Consider the following 20557-nt stretch of genomic DNA (forward strand, 5'->3'; position numbering starts at 1 on the left):
GATGAGGAGCTCAGTCTCACAACCCTGAGAGCATGACCTGAGCCAAAATAAAGAGTCAGGCACTTAACCTACTGAGCACCCAGGCGGCCGCCTCCAATCTTTAAAAGGTCAAAGAAACTGAATAGACATTTCTCCAAAGAAAATATACAAATGGCCAATAAACACATGGAAAAATGTTCAACATCATTATTCATTAAAGAAATGCAAATCCAGGGGCGCCTGGGTGGCTCAGCCATTAAGCGTCTGCCTTCGGCTCAGGTCCTGATCCCAGAGTTCTGGGATTGAGCCCCGCATTGGGCTCCCTGCTCAGCAGGAAGCCTGCTTCTCCCTCTCCCACTCCCCCTGCTTGTGTTCCCTCTCTCGCTGCCTCTCTCTCTGTCAAATAAATAAAATCTCAAAAAAAAAAAATGCAAATCCAAATCACAATGAGATATCACTTCACACTCACTAGGATGGTATTAATTTTTTTTAATAGTAGAAATAAGAAAGATTAGCAAGGATATGGAGATGTTGGAACTCTCATACATTGTTGGTGGAGATGTAAAATGATGCAGCCGTTATGGAAAAACAGTTTGTCAGTTTCTCAAAACTTAAACATACAGTTACCATATGACTCAGTAATTCCATTCCTAGGTATACTCAAAGAAACTGAAAATATATGTTCACATAAAAATGTGTACATAAGTGTACACAGCAGCATTATTCATAATGACCAAAGAATGGAAACAATCCAGATGTCCATCAACTGATGAACAGACAGAAAAATGTCTACAATGGAATATTACTCAGCCTTAAAAAGGAATGAAGTACTGACATGCTACAACATGGATGGAGCTTGAAAATATTATGCTAAGAGGAAGAAGCCATTTCGTAAAAGTGAACCCAGTTATATGAAATGCCCAGAATAGACAAATCTATAGAAACAAAAAGATTAGTGGTTGCCAGGATATGGGGGGGGACAGGGAATTGAGAAGTACGAAGTTTCTTTTTGGGGTGATGGAATTGTTCTGGAGTCAAATAGTGGTGATAGCTATATAACATTGTGAATATACTGAAAACCACGAAAATTATACACTTTAAGATCATTAAAATAGTAAATTCTATGTAATGTGAGTTTTCACTCAATTTTTAAAAATGAAAAGTATGTGTTTCAAAACCATCCCATTTATCTGCATCTCCACTGCCACCAAAATACCATAAGGTTTCACCTGGACTGTTCTAAAAGATTCCTGACCTCCTATACTCTTGCCTATTTCAATTTGTTCTTGACATACAAGCTAGATTATTTTAAACTCAAATTTGATATTACACCTCTGCTTAAATTCCTTCAATGAGTGGTTCCCATGATAGTTTGAATAAAATCCAAATTGCCTGCAGTGTCCAACAAACCACTGCATGATCTGACCCCTGCCTAACTCTCCAACATCATTTACTGCTGCTCCCCGGCCTCCTTTTCATAGTTCATCTCTGCTGGCCTTCTAGAAGTGCCCTGAAAGTATGTGTATGTGTGTGTTTGTGTGTACCTGTTTCTCCCACTTTCAAGGCCACAACAAGTGCTATTCACTATACCTAGAAGGCTCTTTCTCATGATCTTTGTATCCTCTATAGTATGGCTCTGGGCAGGTTACTTAATCTCTCTGTTCTTCCATTGCCTCATATGTAAAATGATAATGACAGGACCTACGTATCAGAGAACCCTTGTGAGGACTATTATTAGTTATTAATATTGTTGTTACAATTGAAGGCTCAGCTCATATGACACCTCCTCAGAGAAGCCTTCACTGATAATCCTGTAGAAAGAAGCCCCTTCTGTAGTTACTCTCTTACACATAACCTGTTCATCTCCTTCACAGAACTTAACAATTTGATATTATGTATTTATATATGTACACCTTCAGTGTATGCCTTCCTCACCGACCTCTGACCTTCCACGACAGCAGCCATAATAATGCCTGCTTTGTTTACTTCTCTACACACAATGGCTAGCACTGTGCCTGGTGCATAGACAACTCTCCAAAAAAATCTGCTGAACTACAGAATGAGTGCATGGATGCCTCAAAATGCCTACCAGGACACCATGGCAATAACTCAATCAATGTTAGTTTCCTCCTATGGGTCTGTTTCCTGGTAGTGGATGGAGATGGAGGTACCTGAGCAATCAAGGGTTTCATCTTTAACACTTTAACTGTAGGATGAAAAAAAAAAAAAAAAAAAAAGATCAGAACTAGGGTAAAGAAATACACAAAATCAGCTTTTTAAACTATTAGGGAAATTTCACTTCTCATATGACCCAGAATCTAATATTAGATTCACAGACTTTTTTTTAGTCTTGCCTCTGCCATAAAACAAATAATAAAAAAGTAATTCTCTTATAATAATGCTCTTTCTCTCTCTCTCACTCATGCATGCACACAGATACACGCACACACAACCATGCCTGTTTTTCAGCTGGGAAATAGTAATTCCAATAGCTAGCTAAGTTGCCTATAAATAGCAAGTGTTTTGACCATGTCAGGCAGTCAAAAGGGTTAAAATTAAAACAACAGCAAGCTTTCTGAAGTGGGTTTATGCACCACTCTCTTCTCAACCTCCTTTTCAGACCCAGCCCAATCTGGGTTATTCCTCCTTTTCCTTCTGAGGAACTGGAGCTGAGGGGCTATAGGTATCACAGTGAGAAATGTGAATGTGTTTCACAAACTGTAAAGTGCCTTAGAAATGCAGAGCAATGTACCAGAAAGAGCCTAAGTTTTCAAAAGTCAGTCCTATTTCTATTACTCAGGCCGATTACACAGTCACATGAGGACAAAGATGGATGCTATAAGGAGCCCTAATAATAATATTTATTATTATAACAAGAGCTAGCATTTATTTAGAGCTAACTGTTACATAAGCTCTGGTAAATGTCTGTGTAAATTACCTCATTTAATTCTCACAATCACTACAAGAGGCAGAACTCTATCATTACTCTAATATTATAGATGAGAAAACTAAGGCTTTAATAAGGCTATAGTCATCTGCTCAAGCTCCCACAACCAAGGTGGAAGAGCAGAGCTCAAACTCATGTCTCACCCCAAAGCCCCTACTTTAAACAACGATTGACTTCTTTCCCTAAAGTTCTTCTAAGTGTAATCAATCTCTACTCTCCAAGACCTGAATCCCTCCCTCCCACCCTGACCTTCTCACAAACACATCAAAAGCACTGCCTAAAGCAGTCTCCTCCAAAAGGAGTGAATTCTGAGGAATTACCCAAGGAGAAGTGTTAGGGGACCAAGACTCTAGAGAACTTTGCCACTGTCAGCTAACTGCAGGGCAGATAGTTATATGGTGCTCCTATGAATCCCTTTATCCTCTTTATTGAAATAGCAAGTGTGGGGAAATAGCAAGTGTGGGAAACTATGAGAATAAATATGGTAGATACTTATTAAATGAATGAAGCACTTTATCTTTTTAATCTTCTAATTCCATCTTGAGGCACTGATGACGGGAAAAAGTGCCTTGGACAAACCCTGAAATTATGTATTTTTTAATAAGGAACCTCTTCTGAAAAAACTCAAGGTGGTGGCAGTCAGCTCTACCTAATAGTCCCCGTGCTGCAATATTTAGAGGGAATCATCTAAAACATAAAACAATCCATCAACATAATAGAAAGTAATTAACTTATATAAAAAAAAAGGTGACCAAAGGATTAAAAGTATTCATCACACATCAAGGCAAGCAATATTCCAAAGACCTAACATCTAAGTATTAAAAAGCAACTAGCAATAAACAAAGATCATATCATACAGTTTCACTGCATGGCAATTTATGTGTTCCACAATACGGAATTGGAGAAACAGAGGCATAATTAGAGCACAAAGAAGTGGTCAACACAGAGATAGGGAAAAATGGGTTAGCACCATCTTTCTCAGCCACTCATGCATGCAATGAACACCCGCTGAAACACCATGATGGACTCTGAAGACAAAATTGAGTGAGACTCAATGCAGATAGACCCTCGTCAAACTCACACTCTGCTGACGGGTCTACATTGCACTGTGTGATAAAAGCTTTAAGAGGGGAAAGTACAGGCTGTCATGAGAGCTCAGAAGCAACTCAGACTAAAAGGGGTTGGCAAAGGCCTACATTAAAAACAACAACAAACCCTTCCATTCAACAGGACCATTAATCTAAGGAAACGATGCTTATTGTATTTAAAAATATACCATACCAATACACAAAAAAATGAACAGGAGTTCTCTCTGAGACATAGGATTGTGAGTGATTTTTATTTTCTACTTTATATTTTTCTGCATTTTCTATGATGAGCATGTATTACCTTTACAATCAGAAACAAAATAGTAAATGTTATAATTATAAACAAAAAAGAATACAGAAAGAACCACAACACAGGGCGTAAGAGGTTTAGGTAAAACAAAGGGAGGATCAGTTTTGAAAATGTAGCCTATGTTAAGTCATCTGGCAAAATTCATTAAGAACACACTCTGTGCCAGGTGCTGCGACAGCCTGTTGGAAAAAATAAGCTGAAAATACAACTCAGACACCTTCCTATGGCAGGCTAAATAATTTTTATTTTAAAAAAAATAATAAAAACTAAGAAACCTACAATGAGCTGACAAATTTGGAGCTGAACAACACTCCACAGAGCAGCCTCTAAATCAAGGAATGCCCCCAATGCGGGTTTCAGGACAAAAAGAAAAGTACTCCCTGTAGCAAAACGATTCCTCGACACAAATGCAATTCATGAAGACCAACCAGACTCCAGAATTATGTCCCATGGCCTCTGCAAGGCTTGATGGCTCTGCAAATGCGGGCCAGAGTCTCAGGCTCAACTTGTCCAAGGCCGATTTTCTTCAGCTTGTCTCTTATTCCATGTTCCATCTCAGTTAGGGCTTTCCTCACCTACTCTGTCACTCAGGCTAGGGACCTTACTTAACTCCTCTTTCTGTCTCATCAGCCTGCAACCGCCTCTGAAGTGTCTCTCAAATCCTTCTCCCTCCCATCCTCAGCGGCATGGCCCTAGTTCAAGCTTCATCGGGCCTCAGTGAGACTACTGCATGTAGCAGTCGCTCAACTGTCTCCCTGTCTCTAAAATCTCTTCTCTCCTCCAAACTGTTATCTCCCTCTGGCAATCAATGTGGTTTGACTCAAATCATTGACCAGGCCAGTCACCAACTCAGAGAGAAGTATGTGATATCTCTCCCCAGTGCCAACATGCCTGTTTCTTAGCAGGGCATTTAATACCCATCACATTCTGGTCCCAGTGTATCATCACTAGAGCAGACTGAACAGTAGTTAAGAGCACAAAACTTGGGGTCAGCTAGATCCAGGTTTGAATCCTAGCTCTGCCATTTCCTTAGCCTCTAGACTTTAGACATTAGGCAAGTAGCTACACCTCTCAGAACCTCTACTTCCTTACTTGGAAAAGCAAGTAAGATGTATATAAAATGCCTGGCACATAGTCCCTGAGCAAGAAACGTACCCGCTCCTTCTTCTATCAATTTCAAATGTCTTCTCTTCCAAGAAGGTAGAAGTTCCAGATTCCCTGTGCTTTTCTCCTTAGAAGTTTAACTTGCACAGCCTTATGGTTTTACTTCTTTTCTAACTACCCTCACCACCTCCTTCCCACCTTCTCACGCAAGTGTAAGTTATACAAAGGGAAAAACTGTGCCTCACTCATTTTGCATTCTCCTAGGGCCTAGAATGTAGTAGGGGTATGGCATTAGCGTATTGAAGAACTCCTCAGAGTATCTTTCATAATGGACCTACCAGACCTAAAGACCTACCACTTCTCTCCTGCCCCAGGTAAACTAGCTACACCTCTTCTACTTCCCAGATCCTGTTCTTTAGGAATCCCCTTTCTTCTCTAAAATATACTCAGCACCTAATAACAGGCCTGACATGTAGTAGTTACTTACACATACTGATGGAATAAATGATTAGTATTCTTTCAACACAAGATTTTAAATACCTGCACATTAAAGCACACAGAGGTACTATCAACCTATTCCCCCACTGTTAAATACGGACACTGTTTCTAATATTTCACTACTATAAATAACATTCCCATAAATATTCTCTTATATATATGTTTGTGCACATATTCCTCAGAGTAGATCACTGGGTCAAAAAGTATGAATGTTTTGGGGCTTGTGATATATACTGATCAGTCTTTTGAAAACCATCTTTATGGTAATCATGAAACGGCAATATTATGAACCACAGATCATCCAATTAATTAGCAGTTCATAAAATGTAAAAGCTTAAAAATTTAAAATAACTTCAGTATACGGAATGTGAATTGATACAGAATTGAAATATATAGAACTTGAAGACAGGATGAATTAAAACATTACATCTATAACCAGGTTTTTCCTATCTGATCTCAATAACTGAAATAGCATACAATTTGCTGCCTATCACAACATTAATTTCAAAATTATGCACCTAATAGTTTCCAAAATAGGGAAAGCAAGAAGAACAGATAGTATTCAGTTCAAAATAATCTTGAATTAAGAAACATCCATATAAAGTGAATTAGCTGGGGCACCTGGTGGCTCAGTCAGTTGAGCATCTGATTCTGGATCTCAACTTAGGTCATGATCTCAGGGTCATGAGATCGAGCCCCAATGTCAGGCTCTGTGCTCAGTGTGGAGTCTGCTTGAGATTCTTCCTCTTCCTCTGCTGCTGCTCTCTCTTTCTCAATAAATAAGTAAATAAATAAAATCTTAAAAAAAATAAAGTGAGTTAGCTGAATTAAGTCTCAAGGACAGAAGGTTCAGTTAGCAGCACTACTTAACATCAAGGTTTGTCAATAATAAATTGAATATCAGATCTCAAAACTGTTGCTAAGTGTTCAATTTCTCTATCAAGGGAAAGAAACAGAAAGGATAGACAGCTTGGCTTCTGCAATTAAAGAGACAAAAAGCAGGCAACATTGTTCCATTAGTCACAACTGCACAAGCAGATCATTATATGCAATTTTAATGCAGAAATAAATATATCAGTGTATGCAGACAATGTAATGATGCAAATTGATAAAAGGGTTATTTTTAGTCTTCAAAAGTTAAAACTCTCTTAAAGGAATGGCTGCAGTCCCATTTCACCAGTATCTTCCTCCTCAACTCCTTCCGCAAGGACCAAAGGATGCTATATTCTACCAATTTATGGCCTAGTCTTTATTTTATTATTTTACTATTATTATTTTTAAAGTAGGCTCCATGCCCAGTGTGGAGCTATAGCCTAGTCTTTAAAAATATGGTACCCACACTTGGTACAAAGGTCATTTGTAATCATCATTACTCTGATGATGATTAAGGGACTTTGTTTGTTTAGAGTAATGATTTTGAACAAAATCTGCCTATGGTCTAAGCCAGGTTTAACTGGCTATGAGAAATAAAGAAGGTCTACATGGGGAGGGGGAAAAAAACACCCCAAACACCAGACAGTAGCATTTTACTATCAATAAAATGCTGGCTTTATGGGCTCAGAGAAAGAACTCACTTTTTCACATTCAAAATGGCAGCATTGAACTTATGAATAGATTTTGTATAAAATTCTATGACAAATCCATTCAGAGCTAGGGGCTTGGCTTTGTAGTGCTATCTTAACCCTCAATAAATCTGGAACGTTTAAAGACTATTAAATTAACATTTCCCTGATCTGGCACCTGTAGTCAAGTTAATTTGTCAAAAACATTTCTACAGTTTGTCACTGGACACTGTATTCTCTGACAAGTTAAGTTTAAAATAAAATTGACAAAATCTCATTAATTTCCTCTGAATCACCAACCTTGGTTCCATTAAGCTTTTATTATTAAGAACGTCAACTGTCACTCTTTCTTTAACAAGGTCAAGTTCTGATGTGGGTACTTTCAAGATCCTTCTTATATTAACAGGAGCCAGTAAAGCAGTGCAGTGTGGTGGTTAAAAGCTTTAAGTTGTGTAGTCAGAAAGACCTGGGTTCAATTCTCAGCAATGCCATTTACTGTGTGTCCTTGGACAATTTTATTTAACCTCTCTGAGTCACTATTTCCACACAGAAATAGATTGTAAAAGTACCTTCTTATGGAGCTGTTGAAAGGATTCAATGATACTATGCATATTAAAAGCACTTATCACTGTGTCTAGTCCATACTGAATGCTCAAGAAATGTTGACTGTTTACTAGGTTTCCTTTCCCCCCTGCTTTTACATTCACAGACTTAAACACACAGACACACACACCCCTTTAGTGCCACTCACAGACTTTTAAAATGGCAAGGAATTTTAATTCTCGCCCCCTCTAAAACATTTTCACCGAACACAGTAGCATTTTCACCAAATGGCTGTCCTGCAACCTCTCCTGAACACCTTTACTGAGGACATCCCTGCCACCTTCAGAGGCGGACCCTCTGCTTCAGTCTCTAGGCAAACAGTTTTGATGGCTGAAACACGTTTCCGTCTACTGAGGTTCACTCTGCAGATTCTACCCACAGATCTTAGTTCTAGCCCTCAGGACATTGAAACTAATCTACCTCCACTTCTACAGACACCCTTCATATATCTGAGCGCCTCAAACAAAATAACTTTGTTACTAAGTACCACAGAATGAGCCAGACTATAACTATAATTCTTTCAAGACTATAACACAGCATAGAAAATATCACTTCCATTGGTTTTTCTTAGGCTAGTGATTTTCATAATTTTTCTTTCAACAGCATCTATGGTAAATGTAAATCTATAGTCCTGGACCCAAAACAGGAAAGGGGGTTGTTGCTCTCAGGAAAGGTTTTGTCTATTAAATAATAATAAATCCTCCATATTCTGATGTGCTGACAGAGTCTTCTTCCACTTTTGAAAAAAATAAAATGCCTACAGCTCTTGGTTTAAACAATCTGTTATCAAGTGAAATTTGAGTAATAGCCTTGGATAATTCTTTTGTTTCAAGATATCAACTTGTTCAAATACAGGTCGGGGAAGGGGGGGACGATGAAGGTAAAAAATGAAAGCCTACCCATAAACTGTATCAGGAATAACAACCATTTTCTCAAAGTCTTAAATTCAGAAAGCAGTTCCTGATACTGTCGGTTTTTACCATCATGGGTTATATTTGCTCGGTAACTCTTTGCAGAGTCTACAGAACTGGTCTGGACCGTGGCCCTGCCAGCCCTGAGCTGTGCAACCTTGGGCAAGCCCATAACCTCTCTGAAAGTCAATTTCCTTAGCCATAAAACAGAAATGAGAATGGCAGGGTGTATAAAGTAAAAATAAAGCATGTTAAAAACACTCTGTGAACGGCAAACTGTTATACAGACGTCAGTTATTCCTCATTATTGTTTCCCACATTGTTAATCAGACCAGGCAGATCTTCAGATAAATGGTTCCTTCAAATACACATAAAATTGAGAAGCAGAGGCAATAGGGAAAGGTCTCTATCTCAGTCATTAAGAGAGAAAAGCCCAGCCAAGGAAACAGTCAAAAAAACTAAGAGGCAGCCCACGGAATGGGAGAATATATTTGCAAATGATGCTACAGATAAAAGACTGGTATCCAAGATCTACAAAGAACTTCTCAAACTCAATACGCGAGAAACAAATGAACAAATCATAAAATGGGCAGAAGACATGAACAGACAACTTTTCCAATGATGGCATACAAATGGCTAACAGACACATGAAAAAATGTTCAAAATCATTAGCCATCAGGGAAATTCAAATCAAAACCACACTAAGATACCACCTTACGCCAGTTAGAATGGCAAAAATTGACGAGGCAAGAAACAACAATTGCTGGAGAGGATGTGGAGAAAGGGGATCCCTCCCACATTGTTGGTGGGAATGCAAGTTGGTACAGCCACTCTGGAAAACAGTGTGGAGGTCCCTTAAAAAGTTAAAAATTGAGCTACCCTATGACCCAGCCATTGCACTACTGGGTATTTACCCCAAAGATACAGGCGTAGTGAAGATAAGGGCCATATGCACCCCAATGTTCATAGCAGCAATGTCCACAATAGCTAAATCGTGGAAGGAACCGAGATGCCCTTCAACAGATGACTGGATTAAGAAGTTGTGGTCCATATATACAATGGAATATTACTCAGCTATCAGAAAGAACGATTTCTCAACATTTGCTGCAATATGGATGGCACTGGAGGAGATAATGCTAAGTGAAATAAGTCAAGCAGAGAAAGACAATTATCATATGATTTCTCTCATCTATGGAACATAAGAACTAGGAAGATTGGTAGGGGAAGAAAGGGATAAAGAAAGGGGTAATCAGAAGGGGGAATGAAGCATGAGAGACTATGGACTATGAGAAACAAACTGAGGGCTTCAGAGGGGAGGGGGGTGGGGGAATGGGATAGACTGGTGATGGGTAGCGAGGAGGGCATGTATTGCATGGTGCACTGGGTGTTATACGCAACTAATGAATCATCGAACTTTACATCAGAAACCAGGGATGTACTGTATGGTGACTAACATAATAAAAAAAAACATTAAAAAAAAAAGAGAGAGAGAAGCCATCGCATCCTCTTCTCATCCAGCCTGGGGTTGGTTACAGCACATACCAGAAGGTGCTCTCACATAAGTACAATCCAACCATCTTAAAGCATAATGGAATGTAAAGTGTCCATTTTGAATTTTCATAGCCATTGTGGGATTCTTTAGATCATTAATGTTACACAGCACTTTGCATTTAATTATACAAACAATGGCTTCTATAATGATGATAATATCAGGGAAAAGTAATTTGCATGAACTAAGCCCCATCACCTAGGGTAAGTATAGGGACCTCTTCATTATTAAATCATTTATATAATAAAATCAATATGCTTTAAAAGTAAAAATAGGTTTTTTAAAACCATAAAGAAGAGTTACATGTTTTAAACTCTATCAATTACCATAATATAATGAGTCTTTTTAAGATTTAATATCAACTTTTAAAATTAAAACTCAATGGAGAATGCATACTTGGCTCCATTACTAGATGATGTATCTCTAGAAAAGGTTACAGTACAGCTATTATCATTCTCCTAAATTATATGGAAAAGTTGGTACAACCCTCCACTACCCCCAAGGACAATTTGATTCCAGAGATAGTGAAGTATTTTGAGAATATAAAATTGTATAAATATTGAAGGAAATAATTCAGGTGCATATATCATATTCATTTCTTGCAGGGCTTCAGTTGATTAAATATTACAAATTTTTAAATGTCAATATACACCTTAAAATTTTTATTCTGTGTCCTTAATTCTGAACAGTTTTTAAAAACTCACAAATTTCTACACAGTAGTATATTCATGACTAAGTATTTTATCACTTTAAGATTCAATATTTCTTAATGATACCATTCAAAAATTTTACTGAATCATTATTTAGTAAGTCATAAAAACCTCTTAAAATTAATCTTTCATGCACATCTAGCTTATCCAAAGTTAGAATTTAATTAGATGGCCTTGCCACAAATGGGCTTACTACTTTATTTGCTCAATCAGTATATGTCTCTTCAGTAATTATAATTAATTCAAATCCCTGACGCACCTCCTAGCAAACAATGTAAAAACATCAGATAAAATGGAAATAAATAGCTTTACATTTCTCCAATTACAACACTCACTTTCATCCTCAAAATGCGCATGTGAAATAACTGGGATAGGTGTTATTCTGTATAGGAAAAGGCCACAAAAAGAACCTATACCTCTGGTGACAGAGAAAGATGCTTGTCTGCAGCAGAAAATGTATTATGTTTTTGACATTATGAAAACGATACAATGGCAAAGAGCCATTTGAGAAAGTTTGGTTTTAATAGTTTGCAAATACATGTTGAAATACAAATAGCAGCAAGAAAAAGAAGAGCTAAATTATTATTTATCTAGAACAACACTTCCTGTGGGAAAGAATCACTCCTAACTATATACAAAATTTGCAACTGAGAAGCAGCCCAAAAAGTCTATCAGGCCTTTATCCCACATGTCTCTCAGATACAATGAAAGGAAAAGTGGTGGCAGAAAAAGTATTTATTCATTCATTCATTCATTCATTCATTCATTCATTTTTGGAGAGAGGCAGGGAGACAGAGACAGAGAGAGTGCAAGCAGGGGGAGGGACAGAGGAGGGAGAATCTTAGGCAGGCTCCACGCTGAGTGCAGAGCCCCACGTGGGGCTCAAACTCACGCCCCTGAGATCATGATTTGAGCCAAAATCAAGAGCTGGACGCGTTTTAACCGACTGAGCCACCCAGGCAGCCCCAGAAAACTTTATTTTTAAAACTGAGAGGACAACAGGATCTACTGGGTAAAACTGTCAGCACTGAATAGTATTAAAAATAAAAAGTATGAACCATGAGAGACTACGGACTCTGGGAAACAAACTGAGGGCTTCAGAGGGGAGGGGGTGGGGGACTGGGATAGGACGGTGATGGGTATTAAGGAGGGCACGTATTGCATGGTGCACTGGGTGTGATACGCAAATAATGAATCATGGAACATTACATCAAAAACTAAGGATGTACTGTATGGTGACTAACATAACATAATAAAAAATCATTATTGAAAAAAAAAAAAAAGCTCTCCACGAGTCACACTGCTCACAATTAGGTAATCAGCCTAAATACGAAGGAAAGCTAGCCAGCTACAAAGCAGACAGCTTTACTGGGAGTTGGGACTAGGCATGAAGACCCCATTCCTCTGAACGCAGCCCCTTGTGCTCGCACCATAGTGCTCCCTGCAAAGGGGAGGTCACAAGTGCTGCCTGCCATTTGCTGGACACCTACCAGGGTCCAAGTACTTTTCATACATGATCTCATTTAATGTGCTCAATAGTCCTATGAGGGTTGCTCACTCCCTTTTAAAGCTGAAGATTGAGAGATTCATGAAGTAAGCTGCTGTGAATCCCTCAACTGGGGGGGGAACATCATGCTGACCTAGGTCTGTTCAACTCTAAAACCTTACCCCCTTGCTGAATTTCATCCCAAAGAACTCTGGGATAGGCCTGGGTGTTTAGGGAAAGTCACAATGGCTACTGGTTCATGTTGCAGCCACTGCTGCAGAACTGGGAGTCCTGGACAGTGGACTGGAAATATCCTTCTGGCTGAGACACACATGGAAGGTCTGAGCCACTCCTCCTGCGACCCTGCCTGTCACGTGCACTTGAAGCTCTGCAGAGACCACGGCTACTACAGAGGGACACTAGGGTACCTGCTTCCAGGAGCAATTACCTCTTGTATATATGGGCAGAAGGAAGAAACTATTTTGGATTTCCTTGCCTTTGGGCTCTAGAAGAGGCTCCACAAATCCTCACTGACTATGTTTCAGTGGTAAAACACATGGCAACACTAGATCCACAAAGAGCAGGCAGAACCCTCTGCTCTAGTTTTCAAAAAGCAGCAGTCAAGTACCAACTGAAGAGCCCCAGAGAATCCTTACTCCTGGATTAAGAGTCTCATCAGTAATTGTGAGGTGTATCTATTACTAAATGTGGCTACCCAGGTGGCAGTACCCAAACGTGCTCTGATGATGACAAAGGAGGGAAATAACAATGCGGTCCTTGGAGAGCCCGGCAAGCAGCATACGACATCAACATGGCATCAAGCTCCAACACAAGCAAAAGGTCTGATGAGACAAAGGCTCATCTCAGGTTGCAATTCTCTGTGGAAATGGGCAGCCCAAGACCTGCTCACTTGCAGAATTGACAAGGCACTTGGGTACCTGGGTCTCCTGGGTTTCTCCTCAGCCCCCTGGCATTATTTCCCTTGTGTTCATCCTGAGTCTTAGTCTAATCCCCTCTGAGGTCCTAACTAAACCAGACATAGGGAGAGTCGGGATTTTATCTTATTAAAATAGATATGGCTAATTTGTCTTTTCAAATTCATTTTAAATTAAATTGGATTTCCTCGGAAGGCTGCTAGGTCAGTTCCCCTGCTGCGAATGCAGGACAAAGGTTAATTGCACGCCCTTCACCAGCTCTTCTGCTCTCCTGGGCAGGCTCTGATAACCTGCCCCCGAGAGGTGGGGAAGGCTTTGGTTTATTGGGTGATAATGTTGCCATTAAAGCCATTTACCATTATGCCAAGAAACATTTTATTTTTTTTAACTAAATAACAAGATATGATAGCAATAACAAGAATGAAATGCAATTATGTTACCAACTGATGGTTAGTTATTCTCAAGCATAAAACCCAGAGAATAGGACTTAACCTATTTGCTTCCCTACAAGGCCCCAGTACATGCAGAAGTACACACCCTCCTACAAAAACTGTCTTCTGGTTCCAGTGTAAAATTCCATTAACATTTTCACTTAATTTATCTCATTTAAACTGTCTATGTTCATGAAAATTTAACCCAGTAATTCCCTGTTATACAAAGCATAACAAAGTATGAATATTTAAATACAATGTAAATAAAACACTTTATCAATTATATTTTTGTATTCTAAATTAGTGACTTCACTTAGCATGTCTGCCTTGCACAGCACCACACTATTTTTCAATTAAAGGTCCAGATGTTTCAAAGGCTCCAGTAGGCAACGGCAGTTATGAGAAATGCTTTATCTGCATTGTAATCATCACCACCACATCAGCTCCAGGCTGCATTAACATACTCATGTTTTATTCCAGCTCCCTTTCTAACAGAGCAGGTAATTATGCAACACAGCAGAGAGACACAATCCTAAGAGCTGGACAATTTCTGTACAAGCATCCACCGGAGCAACACACTTTCATACATAATCTTAAAATTTGGGGGAACTGCTTATTAGAAACAGTGACCATTCAGAATAATTTTTAAAAAATAACAGTGAATCACAGACATACCAAATTCGGCCTCAAATACTCTAAAAGTGCAGGATGCCTTGCACAGACACATTTTATGTATACTGAAAACCAACTGGAAGTTTGTGTGTATAAACACCACTATCATTTGTTACAATCGAAATCATTTCTACTCATTTTTAATGCCAGTGTCATCTCTTAAACAAGTCAATTCTATCTTTATTCTTGCTATCCAAAAAGGACGATTCACCTGAGCTGAGACTGAGTAAGTACAGCAATTATTCCTGTACCTATTAGATAAAAAATAATACAAGGGCAGAACAAAATGCAATTCTGACCGCTGCAACACAGATGCTATTGCATTTATTACTTAATTAAATGACTCCCTTTCCCCAAAATGGAAAAGAATACCCTATAAGAAACACTGTTATGCTTAGTAAACATACTATAATCTAGTGGGAAAATACAGTTCCTCGTTGTTAAGAAAAACTAACAAAATTCACTTTAATTATACTTTTTAAAATTATTCTAAACCTATTTTTGTATTTTGAAATATTCCAAGAGGAGATGTCCTAGTGAAGATGCTATTCAAAAGATAAATGCCTTTACAAACATTAAAATCTCTGACAGGTCAACTCCTGGCAGGTAACACTTCAGCATCTGAAAGCAGACAGCTTCAGTTCCTTTCTGAAGGAACCTTAGGTGGAACATTTTTAATACATCACCATGTCACTTTTTAATGTGCCCCAATCTATTAACCACATGGCAAACTAACAGGGATTTTTAAAATATGGGTTTTATGGCTTTGTGCTGGTGATTAATTAAATAAATAGCCACTGTTTCACAAATCATCCCTCTAATTAGTCTAAAACAGACACTTTGCATTCACTGGTATTGCTGCCATCTGAAGCTCGTAGAAGGGCAGGAGTGGTGAGGCACGGTCGCATTTCTGCACTTTGGAGCCCACTGTCGCAGGCTCCACGGCTGGCATCCCACCCTGCCACCCAGAGGCAGAGGTGCCATCTTTGCAGGTGCTGCAGTCAGCTGGAATTTGATTCCAGCTGCTCAGAAAAGATGTTCTCCTTAATTATTCTCCCTCACCGTAAAGGAAACAATGGAACAACAAAGGAATAAATGTGCAACCTCCAGCTGCAAACAGACGAGGTTTCACCAACACAGTTCCTAAGAACACTGGTTCTGGTTATCTAGTTTAAGAATAAGTATGATGCTAGGTCAAACAGGCTTTCCTTAGAACTCAAAACATGTCATTCCCTTAAACTCAAATATTAAGCAATTACTTCCAAATCTTATTATTTAAAAGACTGAGAAGGTCACTCTTTTAAAAGCTGAAAGGAATTCAATCTAACTTGTTTTAGTAGCATATTTTAAAAAATGGTAATTCCTCTGAAAGCAAATTAAAATTAGAGATAATTTTTAGTGCCAGAAAAAAAAAATCAAATGGGAATATCTCAAGAATCCAATTTTCTTCAGGAAATACATTAAGTAGTTTCTTAATCTTGGTATTTAAACTTCATTAGGTAGATTTAGGGAAAGGAAGGAAAGAAGGAAAGGAGGAAGGAAGGAGACAGACAGAGAGTGGGTGGGAGAAAGGGAAAGAGGGAAGAAAGAATGAAAAGAGGGAGGAAAAGGAAGAAGGAAAAGAAAAGGGGGACAGGAAGGGGGAATGGGAACAGGCAAGGAAATGGGAAAATTCAGTAGGGATTACACACCCAAGTGTGGTACAGAGTATTCAGTATGGATAACACACCCAAGTGTGGTACAGAGAAAGGCTGTCCTCATTTCTCCTCTAGGAGACCCTTTCTAAGAATAGGAGGTTGTGGTATAGTACCAAAAAAAAAAAAGCATTTGGCCCCCAAGGCAAGATAGACTAAAGGGTCCTATGCTCTTGGCTAAATCACATAATCCCTATAGCCTCAGTTTCTTTCCACACTGTACAGGATTTTAGCCCCTACTCTATATAAATTATACAGGGACCTGAGACGCTGTGGCTAAAGTACCTAGCATACTCCTTGCACAGAACAGATGATCAATAAATGGTGGACGTGATTGTGGCCGTGAGAAATGGGTTGAAGGCAGACACTAAGTTACTTATTTTCACCCTACAGCACCTTTGTGAAAGAGCCTTAGGTGACTGCAGCCAACACTGCACATGCTATGCTCCAAATATGAGAGAGAGAGACAAAAGCACAAAATGTACATGAACACAGAGCTACCACATAAGCTCACCGAACTGAAGGAAACCCAAATCACCGCCAACTAAGAAGAAATAGTGTAGTTTCTTTAACTTTCATCTTTACTGGGCACAAAGATAGGGGAGGGATGTTTCTGAGACTGTTTATGTGCTAGAAATTGGAAGGAAAATGAATGAGCTTTCTGAGGATGTGGAGAAAAAGAACACTTGTGCACTGTTGGTGGGAATGCAAACTGGTGCAGCCACCGTGGAAAACAGTGTGGAGTTCCCTCAAAAAGTTAAAAATAAAACTACCCTACATTCCAGTAATTGCACTACTGGGTATTTACCCAAAGAATACAAAAACACTAATTCAAAGGGGTACAGGCACCCCCATGTTTACAGCAGCACTATCTACATGATCTACAACAGCCAAGATGTGGAAGGAGCCCAAGTGTCCATCAGTTGGTGAATGGATAAAGATGTGGCATGTGTGCGTGTGTGCATGTGTGCGTGTGTGTGTGATATTATTCAGCCATAAAAAAGGATGAAATCTTGCCATTTGCAATGAACTGGACAGAGCTAGAGAGTATTAGGATAAGCCAAATAAGTCAGTCAGAGAAAGACAAATACCACATGATTTTACTTGTAAGTAGAATTTAAAAAACAAAACAAACAAGCACAGGGGAAAAAAGAGAGAGAGAGACACAAACCCAGAAACAGACTCTTAACTATAGAGAACAAACTGACGATTACCAGAGAGGAGGTGGGGGGGGGAGGGGATGAAGGAGCGCACTTGTCTCGGTGAGCACTGGCTGACGTACGGAAGGGCCGAACCACTTCACTGCGCGCCGAAAACTAAGGTAACACTGTACGTTAACCACCTGGAATTAAAATAAAAACTTTGAAAAAAAGAAAATGAGCTTTGGATTCAACAAGATCTGGCTTGAAATCTGGCTTCACTACTTACTAGCCGTGTAAATTCAGGCATGTTTGTCCATCTCTGAGTGCCTCACTTTCTCCTTCCCAAAATGGGGAAAGTAACACAGATTTTATAGGGAAGCTGGGAAGAATGAATGAATTAGCATAGTAGGCACTCTGGCATATATTAGACACTCACAGTTCCTATTACATTAAGTTGAATCACATGAAACTGCTGACAGCCATGGTTGATAACGTACAAAAATTGCAATTCCACATGGTTTCACCTAATACTACAGAGACAGTAAGTAGGCATGAACCGGAAAAACAAGTGAAAGTTCTCAAGAATGCAATGAATTATACTCTTATCAAAATAGGAAGGCAACTAACATATAAAAGGGGTGTGTGTGTGTGTGTGTGTGTGTGTGTTAAGTATCAAACCCAACACAGGGCTTGAACTCATGACTGAGATCAAGACCTGAGCTGAAATCAAGGGTTGGACACTTAACCAACTGAGCCATCCAGGCATACCATCAAAGGCATTTTTTAAAGACTGGCTCATGATTCCAATAATATAGCAGCTAATATTTATTAAATACTTCCAACAGGGCAAATACTATCCCATATATTTGATGTCTATCAATATATACTCAGTGAAACAGATTCAACTATTCTCCCCATTTTACAGAAGAAATGGAAGCCTAAAGAAATGAAGTAACTTGCTCAATGTCACACAGCTGGTAAAGCCATGTCAACCTTGAGCTGTCTAACTCCTGAGCCTGAGTTCTTACTCACCACTTAAAATTGCCTCTGGACACTGCAAAGCTGCCTGTTTTGCTTTTAATAAAATTATGGATGGGCAAGGGACTAGAATAGGCATTTCTTCAAAGAAGATGTACAAATGGCCAATAAACACATGAAAAGATGCTCAACATCACTAATTAGAAGGAAAATGCAAGGAAAAATTACAATGAGATAGCAACTCACATCTATCAGGATGGCTACTATCAAAAAACCCCAGAAAACTGCAAGTTGATGAGGATGTGGAGAAATTGGAAACCTTGTGCACTATTGGTGGAAAAGTAAAATGGTACAGCCTCTGTGCAAAACAGCAGGGAGGTTCCTCAAAAAATTAAAAATAGAATTACCAAATGACCCAGCAATTCCTCTTCTGGGTATATACCCAAAAGAACTGAAAGTAAGGTCTTGAAGAGGTATGTGTACATTCATGTTCACTGCAGCATTATTCACAACAGCTAAAACATGGGAACAACCCAAGTGTCCATTGACAGATGAATGGATAAGCAAAATGTGGTGTATACATACAATGGAATGTTTCTCGGCCTTAAACAGTAGGGAAGTTCTGCAATATGCTACAGTATGCATGAACCTTGAGGATTACGTTAGGTGAAATCAACTAGTCACAAAAAGACAAATACTGTATGATACCAATTATATGAGATACTTAGAGTAGTCGAAACCACAGAGACAGAAAGTAGAATGGTAGTTACCAGGGGCTGGGGTGAAGGAGGAAAGGGGAGTTATTGTTTAATGGATACAGAGTTTCAGTTTTACAAGATGAAAAGAGTTATGGAGACGGAGGGTGGTGGTGATCACTCATTAGTCACCTCTCAGCAGCAGTTTCACTTTCTACAGTTTCAGTTACCTGTGGTCAACTGTGGTCCAAAAGCAGATGGATCGTCCTTCTGAAACACTGTCAGAAGGTCAATAATAGTAGCCTAATGCTACATCACAATGCCTATGACACTCACCTCACTTCAGCTCATCACGTAGGCATTTTATCACATCATCACAAGAAGGGTGAGTACAATAAGACATTTTGAAAGAGAGAGAGACCATATTCACATCAATTTTTTTCTCTTTTTTTTAGTTTTACAACTCATTTAATGGCAACAGGAAATCATCAAATTAGCACTGGCTATTTTCAAAAGTTATTATACTAGCTGTGCTGTCATTTCTCCAGGATGACCAGATACCTAGAGTCACAGACATTTCCCACATATGATGCACCATATAAATCAGACTTGGCTTATCACCAACACTGATAAAACCAAACCTAGGGAAAGAACTAGGTCTGGGGACACATGCATGGTCTTAATATAGCAAATGTTTAGCCTGCCCTGATTATTACAAAATCAGAACAGTAAGAATATTCATGAACTTACGCTATATTGTTATAGTTCTAATTTATTATTGTTGTTAATCTCTTACTGTGCCTAATTTATAAATTAAACTTTATCATAGATACGCATGTAGAGGAAAAAAACATAGTACATATAGGGTTCAATACTATCCAGTTTCAGGTATCCACTGGGGGTCTTGGAACAGATGTCCTATGGATAAGGGGGAACTACTGTATGACATTATGAATGCAGTTAATACTACTGAACTGTACATTTCAAATTGGTTAAGACGGTAAAACAAAAAACAAAGACTACAACTTAAACAAACAAACAAACAAAAAACCAACTGGCGACAAGAAGCGAATTATTTACAAATCACTTTCTGGGCTTTCCAAAGGATGGACGTTTCAGAAGGGAAGCAAGCCCCAGCAGTGAGAGTATTTCGTACCAGCACCTGAAGTGACTAGGATGATGATACATTAAAAAGCTCCACTGTAACCACGGCATTCTAGGAAACCACTTCTCCCATATCATAGAGTTATTTAAAAAGAAAAA

The 20557-nt window shown here is 39.0% G+C and overlaps 1 protein-coding gene and 1 non-coding gene across 13 annotated transcripts in view; both read right to left on the reverse strand.

The window, feature by feature from the left end:
• MAPKAP1 (MAPK associated protein 1) overlaps window positions 1–20557 on the reverse strand; it is a 237004-nt gene that overhangs the window by 132538 nt on the left and 83909 nt on the right. The gene's annotated exons all lie outside the window — the stretch shown is intronic.
• On the reverse strand, window positions 19907–20038 carry LOC113266643 (small nucleolar RNA SNORA72). Its single transcript, XR_003320448.1, has one exon. It is a non-coding gene; the product is annotated as a small nucleolar RNA SNORA72 (small nucleolar RNA).

Source organism: Ursus arctos, unplaced genomic scaffold (genome assembly GCF_023065955.2).
Source record: "Ursus arctos isolate Adak ecotype North America unplaced genomic scaffold, UrsArc2.0 scaffold_18, whole genome shotgun sequence".
In the NCBI taxonomy this organism is placed as follows: domain Eukaryota; kingdom Metazoa; phylum Chordata; class Mammalia; order Carnivora; family Ursidae; genus Ursus; species Ursus arctos.